This window comes from Plectropomus leopardus, chromosome 9 (assembly GCF_026936395.1).
Source record: "Plectropomus leopardus strain MGB_pleo_1.0 chromosome 9, ASM2693639v1, whole genome shotgun sequence".
NCBI classification, from domain to species: domain Eukaryota; kingdom Metazoa; phylum Chordata; class Actinopteri; order Perciformes; family Serranidae; genus Plectropomus; species Plectropomus leopardus.
This window is the reverse complement of record NC_142184.1, coordinates 23,533,360-23,548,165: the sequence shown is the minus strand read 5'-3', so window position 1 is coordinate 23,548,165 and position 14,806 is coordinate 23,533,360. Positions and strand designations below refer to the sequence as shown.

The 14,806-nt window shown below is 38.2% G+C and overlaps 1 protein-coding gene across 2 annotated transcripts in view; it reads right to left on the bottom strand.

The window, feature by feature from the left end:
* cntn3a.1 (contactin 3a, tandem duplicate 1) overlaps positions 1-11,784 on the bottom strand; it is a 155,694-nt gene extending 143,910 nt beyond the window's left edge. Inside the window, exons 1-3 of one of the 2 annotated variants that reach the window (XM_088082284.1) lie at positions 11,701-11,747; positions 11,390-11,415; positions 10,854-10,892 (exon numbers count right to left, since the gene is read on the bottom strand). The gene's annotated coding sequence lies outside the window, so the exon portion shown is untranslated. Of the gene's footprint in view, positions 1-10,853; positions 10,893-11,389; positions 11,416-11,700 lie in introns of both variants that reach the window. The other variant, XM_042491562.2, reaches the window with a different exon arrangement.
* Positions 11,785-14,806: the final 3,022 nt, after the last annotated feature.

The window sequence follows — 14,806 nt, the reverse complement described above, 5'->3', positions numbered from 1 at the left end:
GTGTGAGCTGATTCAGTGTTTGTGTGGCGTCGGGCTCACGGAGTGCCAGCAGTATACCCAACTAGAGTAGACTCACCTGTATGCACGCATTGGTGCATTTTTGTGCACAGCTATTTCTTGAGCTCACGCCTCACGCTGCTTCTAATCGAATACATTGTCATACAAGATTCATATCCATTCCCTCCCCACACTACCAGGTGCCATCTAAATGGCCCCTTTGTATAAACAGCAAATCTTTATCCTAGAATATAGATCAAAACAGGGAGAATGCAAAAGCACACTGATGAAAAAATGGCACGGGAAAAGAGATGGATTTGGTCATGAATTTGAATAAGTGTGGAGGGAAATGGCACAGGTTAATAACAGGGATAAATCATATCTCTCTCACAGCTTGGGGCTGCGGCTTGTCGATCCTTCTGTGTCGTTAGTCATCCGCTCTCAAAGACCTGACAAAAATACAAACGCATAAATAGAGGAGACAGAAATCTCTGGCAGCAATTCTGACCTTGCTTCTCACAAAATCAAACGAACAAAGTGGCTTAGATTCAAAAGCAGACAGAGCAAAGGCGTTTTGCTCATATCCTCATACCAGCTTTGTCTGTTTAGAACATTTTTTTGTTATTTCTGCAGAGCAAAATGGGGTGCTCATAATGAATACAATGTATCCAACAAAACTATGTTTTTGACTTATTCATGAGAACTGCTATTTTTGTGAGAGAAAAACAAAGACGCTGCTTTTCCCCAACAAATTCAGAGCAACACTGAAAATGAGACTTGTCACAAAAAAATGCGAAGATAAACACTCGAGGTGCAGCTATCTAATTACACTTATATAAATACATCTTTACATACTGTATGATTTCGTCATGTTCCAAAGTCAGATGCTGCCCGGGTCAATACTCGACTCCCCTATTAATTTTGCATGACCAAGGATTCACAGGTAGCAAATTTCACAGCTCATCATTGCAAAGATTGTGTTTCAAGCAAGAGTTAGCAGGAAACACAATAGCTCTGGAGAGATGCGATCTCCTCTGGGGCAAACTGAGGTTAATAATGATAAAATGCAGTGGCTTTCTTGTGTCTTGGGGTCAGACTGTGTGTTCTCAAAGTGGTAAGGATCCGTTAAACAGATTCATAAGCCAGACGAAAATTGAGTGATTTATGCGGGCATATAGCCAATACTGAGGACGGTGTGCTGATACAGAAAAAAAAGATTTGCTGCAACATCCTGGGATGTTGTTATCTATCAGACCTCCATGTGATTTTTCACTCTGAGCCTCATGGTGCAGCCAGCTTGATTCACTGTCAGACAAATCTTAGGGCTCTGACAGTCAAGGTTTCCTTGCCGAGGTTTGCAGTGAGCAGAAAACTTTCCAGCACTGTATATGTCATTGAGATTAAATATACATAGCTACTAATATGACAGCTAATTGACTGAAGGTCAGCCTGCATTATGTTAAAATAAAATGCTTTGTTAGATGTCATTTATAGTTGCAACATAATGAAAGCATGTGCAGCAGCTATTCTTGAGGAGTGGAGGCAGTTATGTGTCAGATTTATAGCCGGTCTGTGTGATGTGAGTATGCTTAACTTCTCCAGCACGCAGTAGCCCACATTCATTTAGGATTAAAGAAACATTTTAACTACAAAGTGACCATTCGTATATTGCTTGGTAATACCATGTTACCTTGAATTCATGAGGAGAACTTTTTTTTCCACATGCCTCCACAGAAAACAGCGAACCGGACCACGTTTAATAAATGCAAAACTATATCAAAACATCTTTTCACAAGTTTTCATTTTATTGAAGGCAAAAGTTACTCGTATTTTAGGGGAGCACCGCTTGAGTGACAGGCTGTCTGTGAGTCATTGCTACATCGCTACAATCTGTGAGTCAGACTTATCCCTCACTCCTTCACAGCTCCACCCTCTCGTCCAAATATGGTCACTTCAGATGAAAATGAAAATGAAAATGAAAATGAAAATGAAAATGAAAATGAAAATGAAAATGAAAATGAAAATGAAAATGAAAATCCCCGGATTCAAGGTTTCAAAGGGGCAGTCCAACATAAACAAATCAATCAATAAATCAGTTTATTCACCGTTTTCCATGTAGGCGTGCAAGAAAAACTTTTTATTCACAAATTCAAGGCAACACGGCATAACTAATTGATAACCAAATGGTGATGTTGTGGTTGACGTTTTTTCCCTTAAGGCATTAAGCAAAGCAGCTTCTATATGGAGCAACTTACACAGAGAAATAAGTGAGTTTTTCTCTATGTCAAAAGGCTAAGCAGAAGGAAAACATCAAGTGTTGCATCATCCATCATAGAAAAGTAAAACAGTTTCATCTGAAATAATAAAGCAACAGCATGAATTTTATATACAATATATGATCCGCAAAAGGTACTAATTGACACATTTTTCCCCAGATCTTTTAAAAGTGCATGTGTCTATGAGCTCCACTCAGGCTAAAAAAGAAATGTCAAGCACATTGATTGGAAGTGAGAAGCAGAATGGAGATCAGGCACAAAAGTGGCACAAACTTTTAACAAGCGGGGAGTGTGATAAGATGTAGCTCCAGAATGATGTTTGAGCCACCATGCCTGCAAGACAGACTCTCAGTCACAGACACTGACATTCGCAGTTTCCATAGCAACATATCTTTGATTTCTGTAGTGAAAATATTACTTTTTTGGGAGGGGGGGGGGGGGGGGGGTCTGATAAAAATAAAACGTTAATGCATCAATCAATGGGAAGGATTGGTTGGATTTCAAATGTTGAATGTGTGAATGTTTTTATAACGGAGGGAAAAAAAGACATTCTTTTTTTGTCTTTTGCCTTTTTGTCACAGAGGAATTTGACAAAGTGACAAACTTCAAATGGCTTTCCTGGATGTGTTACTCTGTGGTTTCACTTTGCTTTGCGGCTACAGACTGTACAGTAGGACTCTGCTTGCATCACAGCACGCCATATATATAAAAGAAATACAGTGATGCAGCTGTATATTTTTGTGTGTGTGTGTGTGTGTGTGTGTGTGTGTGTGTGTGTGTGTGTGTGAATCAAAACCATGATTGGTTTCAAGGTTGGTGTAACTTACACTTTTAAAATCCCTGTAACACCAAAGGATGTGGTGTGTATCACTGAGCATTATCATCAGTGTGACTTCCACCACACCACCTGCTTTATGAGTGCGAGCAGTGTTTCCTTTGTGGTTTAGCCTGGAGCTGTGATCTCTAATATGTGTGCATTGCATTAAGACATATTGCACAAACAAACCAACTTGAAAATACACAGATCCAGGCTCACCAGATGTTCCTCTAGAGCTTTTGTTAGCACAATACAAATATATATATATTTAGTGAGCAATTGTCAACATCAGGACATGACTATGAATAGAGGCTGTTAAAAAGCATCGACTGCAACACATTCAAAACTGTTTCACCAGTTTGCTTGCCAATTAACACGTTTACTTCAGGTACCAACTTCCATTCATTACTGATCACTTTCCTTCAGACTGTTCTACAGCCCTACAAGATGTTCTGTGTCTACATCCATACTGCATAGAATCTGCTAGTACAAGTATATCTCATACTGTATTTAGTTTTTGTAAAGCTTTCTTAGCGTTAGCCACTTACGTAAAGGTCTAGTGCGTAGGATTTAGGGGCATCTATTGGCAGAAATGGTATATAATCATATTAAGTATGTTTTCATTAGTTTATAAATCACCTAAAGATAGGGATTTTTGTGTTTTCATAACCTTTGAATGAGCCGTTTATATCTACACATGGAGCGGGTCCTTTTTCACTGAGTCCACCATGCATGAAAGATTAATGGACAGGCCTACTGTCCATTACACAGGCAAAGGCTCAGGGGCCCAAAGTGTGCACTCAGATTAAGATGAGGAAGAGACTCAAAATGACCACAAAGAGACATTAAAACAACTACAAAGACACTCAAAACAACTATAAAATAGGGCAAAACAATTACAGACATTAAAAAACTACAAAGAGATGCAAAGAGACTGACGAAAACTACAAATAGGCGCAAAACAACCACAAAGAGTCTGAAAATGACTACAAAGAGATGCAAAGCAACTACTGTTTGACGCAACAAACTACACGGCCATTTGCGTTTTAGTGTGGTCCCGTGGTCATAGTAGTTGTCCTGCACAGTTGGCACAAAAGAAGTAGTTTCAATTCTGCAAGTTCACAAAAAAAACCACACACATATATATATATAAATATATATATATATATATAGACATAGATATAGATGAATACAGATAGATAGATAGACATATACATACATATATGTATATGTATAATTACATGTGCATATATACATACATATATATAGGACTACTATGACCATGCAACCACGCTAAAATGCAATACATATATTCACACGTATATATATATTTATAAAAGGGCCAAATGTGAAGACATGGAAATAGAGATTAATTTAATATAAGTAAATCATATTTTGTGTAAATCAGTGATGCATTTATATTCAAGTGTGATAAAATGTACCTGCACTAATTATACTAACTGTATTACTTTACACTGCTTATATTACATGTTCAGAGTGACAAGATATTTATTTACTTTCTCAACTCCCATGAGGTTCGCCTGACAAATGACAGAGACTCCAGAAATTCATCGCATCTGACCAAGAACTAGTCTTTCACGTAATCCCTTGTAACACAACAACTTGTCGTTTTTTGATCAAACAGGATATATGGTGGCCATTAGTGAGCGTTAGAGGTCCTGGTAGATGGATTTTGTTACTTTTGGACGCAGGCAGGCTGTTTCTCCAGTCACTGTGCTATGCTATGCTAAGCTAAGCAAACTGCCCTCTGGTTGAAAAGCACCATGTTTAGTGCACAGACATGACTGTGCTGTCACTCCATTTAATCCTCTGCCACAATGCAAATCAGCATTATTTCAGAAAATGTCAAATTTGAAAAGCGCGGGAAGAATCAGCCTCAACAGGTGCATTTTGAATCGTGTCAAGAAGCTCATTTACGGCAGGTTTGAGGAGATTTTATTCACAAATTCAAGGCAACAAGGCATAACTAATTGATAACCAAATGGTTATGTTGTGGTTGAAGTTTTTTTCCCTTACAGCATTAAGCAGAGCAGCTTCCATATGGAGCAACTTACACAGAGAAATAAGTGAGTTTTTCTCTATGTCAAAAGGCTAAGCAGAAGGAAAACATCAAGTGTTGCATCATCCATCATCGAAAAGTAGAACAGTTTCATCTGAAATAATAAGGCGACAGCATGAATTTTATATACAATATATGATCCGGAAGAATCAGCCTCCACAGGTGCATTTTGAATCGTCCAGTGTCAAGAAGCTCATTTACGGCAGGATCGAGGAGAGTGACAAAGTGTGATAAATTCTATGCCATGATGTTTGATTAAACAAATGAGACGAATAAGACTGCAAACAGACCGCCTGTTCTTTTCCAAGCTGCTGTTTCACTTCATGAATATCAATGAGGAGGTGGTAGGGGGTTATTTTATAGTTGAAGATTGAATGCAGGGTCTGTCCCTCTGCCTGATAATGCCCCCCTGTTTGTCTTCTTGTGAAGATGGAGAGATGTTTACGCTTACAGCTACAGAGTCCTAGCATCACACCCAGCACCCCGACACAAACACAGGCAGAAAGGATAAAGAGAGTGAGAGGAAAACTAAGAAACAGAAGGATAGAAGAGCTTGAGTTATATTTGTAGGCAATGCCTGTAGCAGGGGCACACAGACACAAATAAACATGGGCGCGCGCACACACACGCAGACGGCACAGTGCGTGTTAATGCAAGACAGTGCGCGGGCCATGCCCTTCTTGTGACGGCAGCTCGGTGGACACACAGCATGCAGGAGTCATCGCTGGCTGCCATGGATAATTACCATAATGAATGTAAAGGCCTGGACACACAGACACTACTGCAAAAAATAGCCCACGAGCACTCACAAGAGAACAATACTGACTGCTGTCGTCTTGAAAAAAACATTAGACAAGTCAGGTTTGTGGATATGTGGCATACAAAGATATCTGCTCAATAATTCTGTCATCTTATTGACATTTTGTGCATTATTCATGGTCAGCGGTTTAAACTAATGATGATGGAAAAGCTCGAGAATATAATATATTTTGAGTGAGCTCAAATTTACAAAACTTGTATCTCTTCTCAAATGCTGAGATATTACCTCTGGGCTCTACAGGACATGCCTGCAATTGCCCTGCCATTGCTTTTCAAAGTGTAAATAATCTTGAAGCTTCACAGATCTTACAGCGTTGTTGAATAATGCATGCTTGAAATTACAGTTGCTCTGATAGCTGCCTCTGTTGTATCAGGGCATCCTCTCTCTCTCTCTCTATCTCTCTCTCTCTCTCCGATTGATCGCAGCCCATAATTCCCTCTGTCTAAAAAGTGGGATGTCACAGAGAGGACTCCGATAAGAGATTTCTGCTTTGTCACCCTTTGAAAAAGGTCCCTCTATCTGTGGTCGCACTGCAAGCGGAAATTGCACACTCCACCAATCCCACAGTGTAAGGTTTAGAAATAATGCCTTCGGAAAAGCCTGAAATAACCACTCAGAATAAATACATACTGTTGCTGTAGGGCATTTCCTCTCTATTTAACCAACCAGTTTGTGGTGTTAACTATAGATTGATCAACCAGAGGTAAGTTCCACAACTTCCTGCATGTTTTAGCCCATAAACAAACCTATAATTCTCCTCTGAGGGCCGATGATGAGCATTTTACATGAGATGTAAAAGTGAGAGTGAGAGATAGGGATGCAAAATAGTGATTTTTTTTCAGCCAATACCAACAACCAATAGTTACCTGCTTCTCATGGCTGAATAAGATAACTGATAATGTCACATTTTTGTATTTTCAAAAGAAGTTCATAAACTGGGTGTATGAGCTCCGTGCCGGGGACAGCTGGAGAGAGCTGGCCTCACAGTGACAGGGCTAACAGTAGCACCACACCGTTAGCGCTACCTAAAGGAAAATTAGATATTACATAATACATAATAATAATAATAATAATTTCCTATTATCAGATGATACTTTATCAGCCCCAACATATTTCATGCATTCCTACTGGGAGGTTCACAGCCAATTTTAGTTGTACACCATAATTTATCGTAAAAAGAATAACATATAACAATATAACAATAAAATTATATAACAATAAAAATATCACATTATTGCTCAAAACAAGCCAATTCTATGAAGTAGTATTGATTCCTCTGTGACTTTTTTTCACTTTCATTTCTCATTTACACTTCAAAAGTAAAATAGATACAATTACTTTGGCTGAATGATAATGACATGTTTTTGTAACATCATATTTATAATTAATTATTTTCAAAGCTTAAATAGTCCCTCTCTTTGATATTAGCAAACAAATATTTCCATCAAATCTGCAGTAACATCATCCACCTAATATTTAGAAAGCAGCTTTATATATTTAATAAAATAATGACATTCATAGAGTCAGTTTGTTTTCAGATGTAGACCAGACTTAAAACTACACTTTAAAGCTAAAATCCTTTGGATTTTCCTCAAATCAAATGCCTTTTTGATATTATAATCGTTCTGCCTTTTTCCAAGCAATGTATTGTCACAAAGGTTAGCACTGCCAGCAATATGAATCTCCAAAATGAGACAATTAGAATATTTTTTAATCGCTGATATTTTTTTTAAATCCCGCTGGGAGCAATGAAACAAGATTGAGAGAAAGAAACTCCTCAACAAACTAACCAACTCCTTTCCCTGTGGTCTGCTGTTGTGTGAAAAACTACACTGAATAATGGGCCAATTATTCACTGTATAATTTTGAAACATTTTTCTTTGGGAAAATCACATTTGTTATTTTACTGCTAAAATAATTTGTTGACACTCTGTGTGCAGTACGACATGATGCCCCTGTGACCAAAGTAGTGATGAAGATTTGCAATTGTGTTGAAAGGCTCTGGAAAGTTTTCCCTGTTCTCTGCAGAACAGAAACCAGAGCACCACAGCACAGACAACAAATTTCTCTGTGATAGTGCTGTGGTTTTATGACCTGCTGTGTTGTTTTCTGATTATACTCCACTCAGTGGCATGGATGCTTTCCAAGAACTGTATATACCGCTGAGCTACCTACTGTCTAGGGAGAGAGAAACACATGGTCCTTCAATAAAAGATAATAGAAATGACAATAAGATTTACCATCTTCATTCATCTTCTTCATTACCATCTTCAAGATACTGGGAATAAGCCAACCCACAAGACTCACTAGCCCACCAGGTCTAGTGGAATACTGGTTATGTAAGGCAGCTGGGTAATTCATTACATTTAATAGGATGCTCTCTGCAGTTGTGCATCAAGGCTACTACTTATACCATCGTTGATAAGAGTTATAAAATCTACTCCTTATGAGTTCCTCTGTGAATCTTCTACGGCTAAATCTCCGAAGAACTCCCCCTGTATAACAAATATTCCTGTTGTACAATAAATCAAGTATACTGCATGCTTACACAATAAAACAAAAGCCTGTACTTCCATATATTTTGCAAACAGAGCTTATTTCTCTGTCTCGGTGTGCGGTGCCAGAGAGCAATGCCACCGCAGCCGCCCTTCTTGTTTCCTACAGCACTCAGCAGCAGACAGGAGAAAATTGGTCTCTGAGGACAAAAGCAGCATTAATGTACTGTAACTAAAAAAAGGTGCAGAGTACAGAGAAGTTTCTTTCCAAAGACATGACCCTGTCGAGGTGCTAGTGGCAGCCTGACACATAAATGCCAAGCAAATGCCTTCTCCCGGTGCTCTGAATGTTGTCTGAACACACTCGCTCCATCCAGGAATCATTACAAATTAATAATTACACCAGTGAGGTGTGAGAGTAGGGCTCTTTACTGGAGCAAGAAGAACTCAGGGGGCGAGAGGTCAATGATACTCTGCACTACCTCGGGATTTTTCCTTCATGTCCTGGTAAGGTCTTGTTGGTTTAGCAGCATGGGGCATTTATGTGTAGCCAGTCCAGAGCCACCAAACATTACTTGCACAAGTCTTTTTACGTGCTCATCATTCTTCTGGGGCCTTTTTTCGCTATGCGCCAGAGGAATAAAGAGGGAGGAGGAAATAACTGACTGAAAATAGCTGTTTCGGGCGCGCAAAACATGTCCATCCACATACAGAAAATGACATATAGAAAAGACAGAATTTTACACTCCGCCTTCTATAGAGCAGAATTAGGCTCCATCACAGCTGAATAAGTATGATGGGAAAGGACAGTGAGAGGCTTTCTAGTAATCATGCATGTCAGGGGAGATTTCTCTCAGGCAGAAAATGTGGAGTTAAGAAGAAGGGTGAAGTACAAATAAACGAGGTAGGCAGGACTTGATGGATTCCAGAGGAGGATGACTGACCACTAATTGAGGAAGAGGTGCCCCTGCTGTGTATCACTGCATGTCGCCAAGACAATGGAGGGCAAATTAGGTGTCTTGCAGTCACACAGGAGATATATGGTGTGATGGAGTATAATGGAGGCAAATGAAATGAGGTGATTTAGACTAAAAGATGCAAAGGACACAGCTCCTTAGGGAAGCTCGCAGCCACTGGGGTGTGAAAAGTTATAAGAACTTGGGTATTATGAGCCCAGAAAAAAAGTCAAACACTGTGTCCTGAACTTCTTATCATGGACAGCAGAGATGTCAAATCCAACGTTACAGGTAAAGTCAGCATGGATGCCAGCTCCATCCAATTCGTGCCATGTCTACAGTGCTGTGTGAGTCATGAATGTGTCACTGAATGTGTATGTGTGTGTGTGTTTGCATGTGAGTGCAGTGCATATTAAAGTCAAGTTAAGTTTATTTGTGTCGCCCTAAAATGTCTCAGTGGGCTTTACGAGTTCAAACAGTGTAAGATCCCGTCCTGTACGAGAACAACTCGACAAAAACACACAGAGAGAAAATAAAACTTGCCACAAGGGGAAAAAAAAGGATTTCAGACAGAAACAACCCCTTTGCACAGCTAAGGTAGAAATATGTGTTTAAATGTTATACTGTAAAAAAAACGAACAGATATTTAAGATATTTAGGAGAAAAACAAAGCACAGTGCTATTATAATCCAACAATTGGATGATATTAGTTCAAATACCATATCAGTAAAGGGAAAAACAAAAAAAAATACAAAAAGTACATAGAATTCAGTCCAAGAAATGACTCCATTGTCTTTTATCTGTGCCTTATAAAACCTTACAGAGCTTTGGTTGAAGGTTTGGTTAGATTTAGGCACAAAAATGACATGAAACCACTGCACCACCAAAACTCTATGTCTAAACCAACAATAAATTCCAAGTCTAGAGACGCACTTTGCAGCCTGAGCTTACAACTGATGATACGATCCGATCTGATACAATACAATTCAATACGATACAATACGATAACCCTTTATTAGTCCCACAGTGAGGAAATTCTCAATGTAATCAAATGTTATAAAATATAAATATACAATCACCTTCCTGTGTATTGCCTCATAAGGAATAACCAGAAAAGAGGACAAAATTAAAAAATTAACAACTAAAACCACAGCGGGCACAATAGGCAATATTGGGCTACAGAAATGAAATAGCCTGACACATCTTATAGAATCAAAAGCAGAATGAAACTCCATCAAAGCACACAACACAGACATATACATCAACTTCACAGTGACTGCTGCCATAATCCCACACACATAAGGAAAAAAGCAATTGCGATTTTTAAACACTGCATAGAGCTCATGCACAAAACTTGATTGCTGATGTCCTGCACAGTTTAGTTACAATTAACAATTTGTTTTTGTACTCACCTGCCTGAACATCATTTTTCAGTCTGGCGTGGTTTTCCCCTGAAAAAGATGTAATAATTATCACAAGACTGCAAGTGATGTTTCCTCAGCAAGAACTTTACCCCAATCTTTTTTTTTCAAAAAACCAATTAATAAAAAAGTACAACCACAGGAAACATGTCTTTTTGGAGAAAATGCACGCCTATTTTTTACGTCACAACAGCCAAAGTATTTACCTGAGATATGATTCCCACTTTCTGAAATACCTTAAGCTCAATAAACTCTCACAAAAGTAACTTTAGCGCACCCATGATAAAGTATTATACAGATACATACACTACAACATGTGTACATATATCAGGTTTGCAGCAATATTCTGGTTTCAAAGTATACTGTGGTACAAATATTGACAGTTAGCATACTTTGTGCATTTGGATATCTACAATATGCGATAAAATATGCGACTTGATGGACATTTTATGCAGACTTTAATTGTTTTTTTTAATGGTTTCTATAATTAATTATAATAATACAACGTTCGTTTAACTAAAACATACCTTTGTTTTCATTCCTTGGAGGGTCGCTGAAAGTGATGACAATAATAATAATTCTGTAATACCGTGACACCAAAGATATTTTTCTAGACGGTTATTGTTCTGTGTCAGTCTCGTTTTCCTGTTTGTGAGTTTTGTTTACACACAGTGTTAGTGACATCAGCTCCAGCTACAAAACTCGCACACAAGTTTTACCAGACCTGCAGAAATTCAACTCTAATTCCCACAAAATGTCACACTTAACGCTTAAAAACTCTTGACGTGTTGACGAGTTTTTACAATCATGCTAACTCTGTTTTAAAACGACAACATACCTGAAAAGGGGGGAACAATAATCACGAGGGAGTCATATTTCCTACGCCACAACTTTAAAGTACCGCGCGCACTTCCTTAGGTGTGTGTGGAGACAGAAGCAATCGATCTCAGCATCTTTGATTAAGACCATCTTGCAGAGCACAGATAAAACTTTTTTTACATCCTAAATGAAACAATGCGGTATAAAGTAATTTAAACATGTTTTATTGAATTTTAACCATGTGATCATTTTACCAAATTATATGATTCCGGTCAATCCTCATGAACTGTTTTTTTTTTTTTTTTTTAACCTTATTACAGATTTTGACATTACAAATCATGAACAGCCAAGGCTTTTTGTCTATGAGTGTATTGTCACTTAACACGTCACATGAGCGCCATTAAGCAAGAACAAGTTTAGTGCATCACTTTTTAGTTTCCCCTGGAGGCAGCTTTATTTGTGTAAGCGTGTGTTTTCTGTATTTGCAGCATAGGCAGTGAGCATGGTTTTTGGGGAGGAAGCACAGGACATGTTCCACAAAATATTTAGAACCCCCACCCCCTATTAAAAATATGAAAGTTGCTAGAACTGCGAGAACACGACTTACAGATGCAATAGCGGTGGCAGTATGCAAAAATCTCAAAAGCAATTGCCTAGTAAATAAACCTGAGCTTATTTTGAGTGTAATTAATTTTACAACAAAAAAAGACACAAAAATGCACAATAAACAGATGAATGAACAGAGATGAATTCAACTAAAAGCATTGTTTTACTATTATTTTATTAATTTATTTATTTTCAAATTTTCTATAGCCATCACCATAATATCATTATGGTGAACTTTTTTCCCCACAATAATTGTGTGATGAAAACCTGATTTTGTACCAGACATTGGTGAAACCTGCCATAAAAACAGATAGAAGATGAAGCAGCTATATGTTTTTTCTTTCTTTTTCTTTTTCCTTTTTTTTTATTTAACTCATATTTTACCGGGTAAGTCCCATGGAAATCCATTTTCTCTTGTTCAAGGGACATATAACAAGTAGCATGTATAAATATTAAAACACCTACACACAAAGACAAGTTTCAACCAATTCATTAACCTTTGTACCTATGAGAGCTTTACATTCAGGCTATGCATGTATTGATGAAGCAGAAAGCACCATTACATTTCCACCAAAATTTGATGCAGTTAAGGCACTAATTGGTACGTGAAAATTCACGAGGAAAAAAAAACCCTTCCCCTTTGCTTTGTAGTGTGTATCTGAACATGGTTGTGTTCTCTCAATCTGTAGCTGTGTGTTGTCAAATTGGTGAAGATGTTTTCTTAATTTGCGGTATGTTGAGTTCTCAGGGCCACCATAAAAATACTCATAAAACCTGTGGTTGGAAACACACTTACTGTATAAAGCACTTCCAATCAGAGAGAAGAGAAGCAGAGAATCCTGGGAGTAGAGTAGACACAAATGGTCTGTGGTGTAATATTAAAAGTTTTTGCTAATTAGTTAATTACAGGCAGTTACTTACTCACACAACATACTGACTTTAATTATATACACAACCTATAATTATAAGAGAACATTTTGACATCTGCCTTGTATCACCCTGTTCCCAAAGTGCTCTGCTGAACAATAAATCCTCTCTGAATCATTAGAGACATCAGATGCTGTCTCTGCTCTGACTCCCAAATAACTTTTGCTGGTTGCTGCCATTTATCTGAGAGTTCATTTAGTTTGCTCCCAAATGTTACAAACTATTGTCCACATGTAGCAGAAGCTCAGCGGCATTTTACAGAGAAATCAAGTTTGTCCATGCCGTGGTACTGCAACAAAACATTGTTCACTGCATTAACTATCAGCCAAAGCTTTTAACAGATAAAAGTATTTGAACTGTGCCTTCAGGGGACGACATGATTATAATAAAGATAGTAATAAAGAAAGACAGTGAGAGACAGAAAACCCCACTAAAAACATAATACCCATCTGTGCTTATTGCTCCTGTGTGTGTGAGTGTGTGTGTGCGTGTGTGTGAATGCTTAACAGTAATAGTACAGAGCATGCAGAGGGATCAAGTATTGTCATGGTGTAGAGGAGGACAAAGCCATTACAGTAATCAGTCTGCGTTGAGTAGAATTGAAAGAACCAAATATGGAGGCTTTCATGTTAGTGTTCCACCAGGATTTAAGAGTCGATTGTGTGATTATCTCTGGCCAAATGATGCCTTTTGCACATCTAGTTGCCATTTTCATCCATTATGCTTTCTGGCCTGTTCACAACAAATCATGATGTAAAAAGGACAACAAAATTGGGGGAAAATATCAAAACCTCACAAAAGCACATTGGGTATTACCCATGACTGTAAGATTTCTACTTTGCGAAAAGCCAAAGATGGACAGCTTAGGGAGGAATAAGTAAACAAACCCAATGACAGGTATCGGATAAGAAACATTAAGATATGGTGTCCCTGGTGAGAGCGGTCCAACTCAGACTCTCATAATTCAGATCTCAGATTGTGATGACTGCGGGCAACTTTCATGTCTGGTTCTAAAAAACAGAATTTGTGGCAGCAGTGCAGTCGCTCCAATATAACATCAGGGAGTTCAGCACAAGGACAGTGAGGTGTTGAAACATAATTATTCATAATGTTAACCAAATCAGAACTCAAAAACACATTATCAGTGTGTGTTTGAAAGGAGAGATAAATGGAGCCACAAGAGAATGTGGCTGTGATATCAGAATTAAAGCTTTTTCTGATGATTTTTTCATGGCAAAATATTACCTTCTAATTTTTTTGTTCAAGTTGACTTCTTCAGGGTCTATCAAAGTATTTAGTTTAACTTATGACATCGGTTATGGGTCTATAATTCCAATGGTGGATCGTACCCAAATATCTCGGACTGTAGTGCTTGGCAGTGATGTATTTACTTTTACAGCCCTTTACCAGTGGGAAAATACCCCACTAACATTTGGCTTTTGTATTTGAAGGCTCATTGTGTATGAATGGGGAATATATATGGGCAAGACAGGAATATAATTTTTTTTAGTGCTACAGTAGCCCAGACTCCCAAACCAAACACTGGCTCTAGATAGGGCCATTTGCTTTTTCACATTTTTGCATTAGCCACC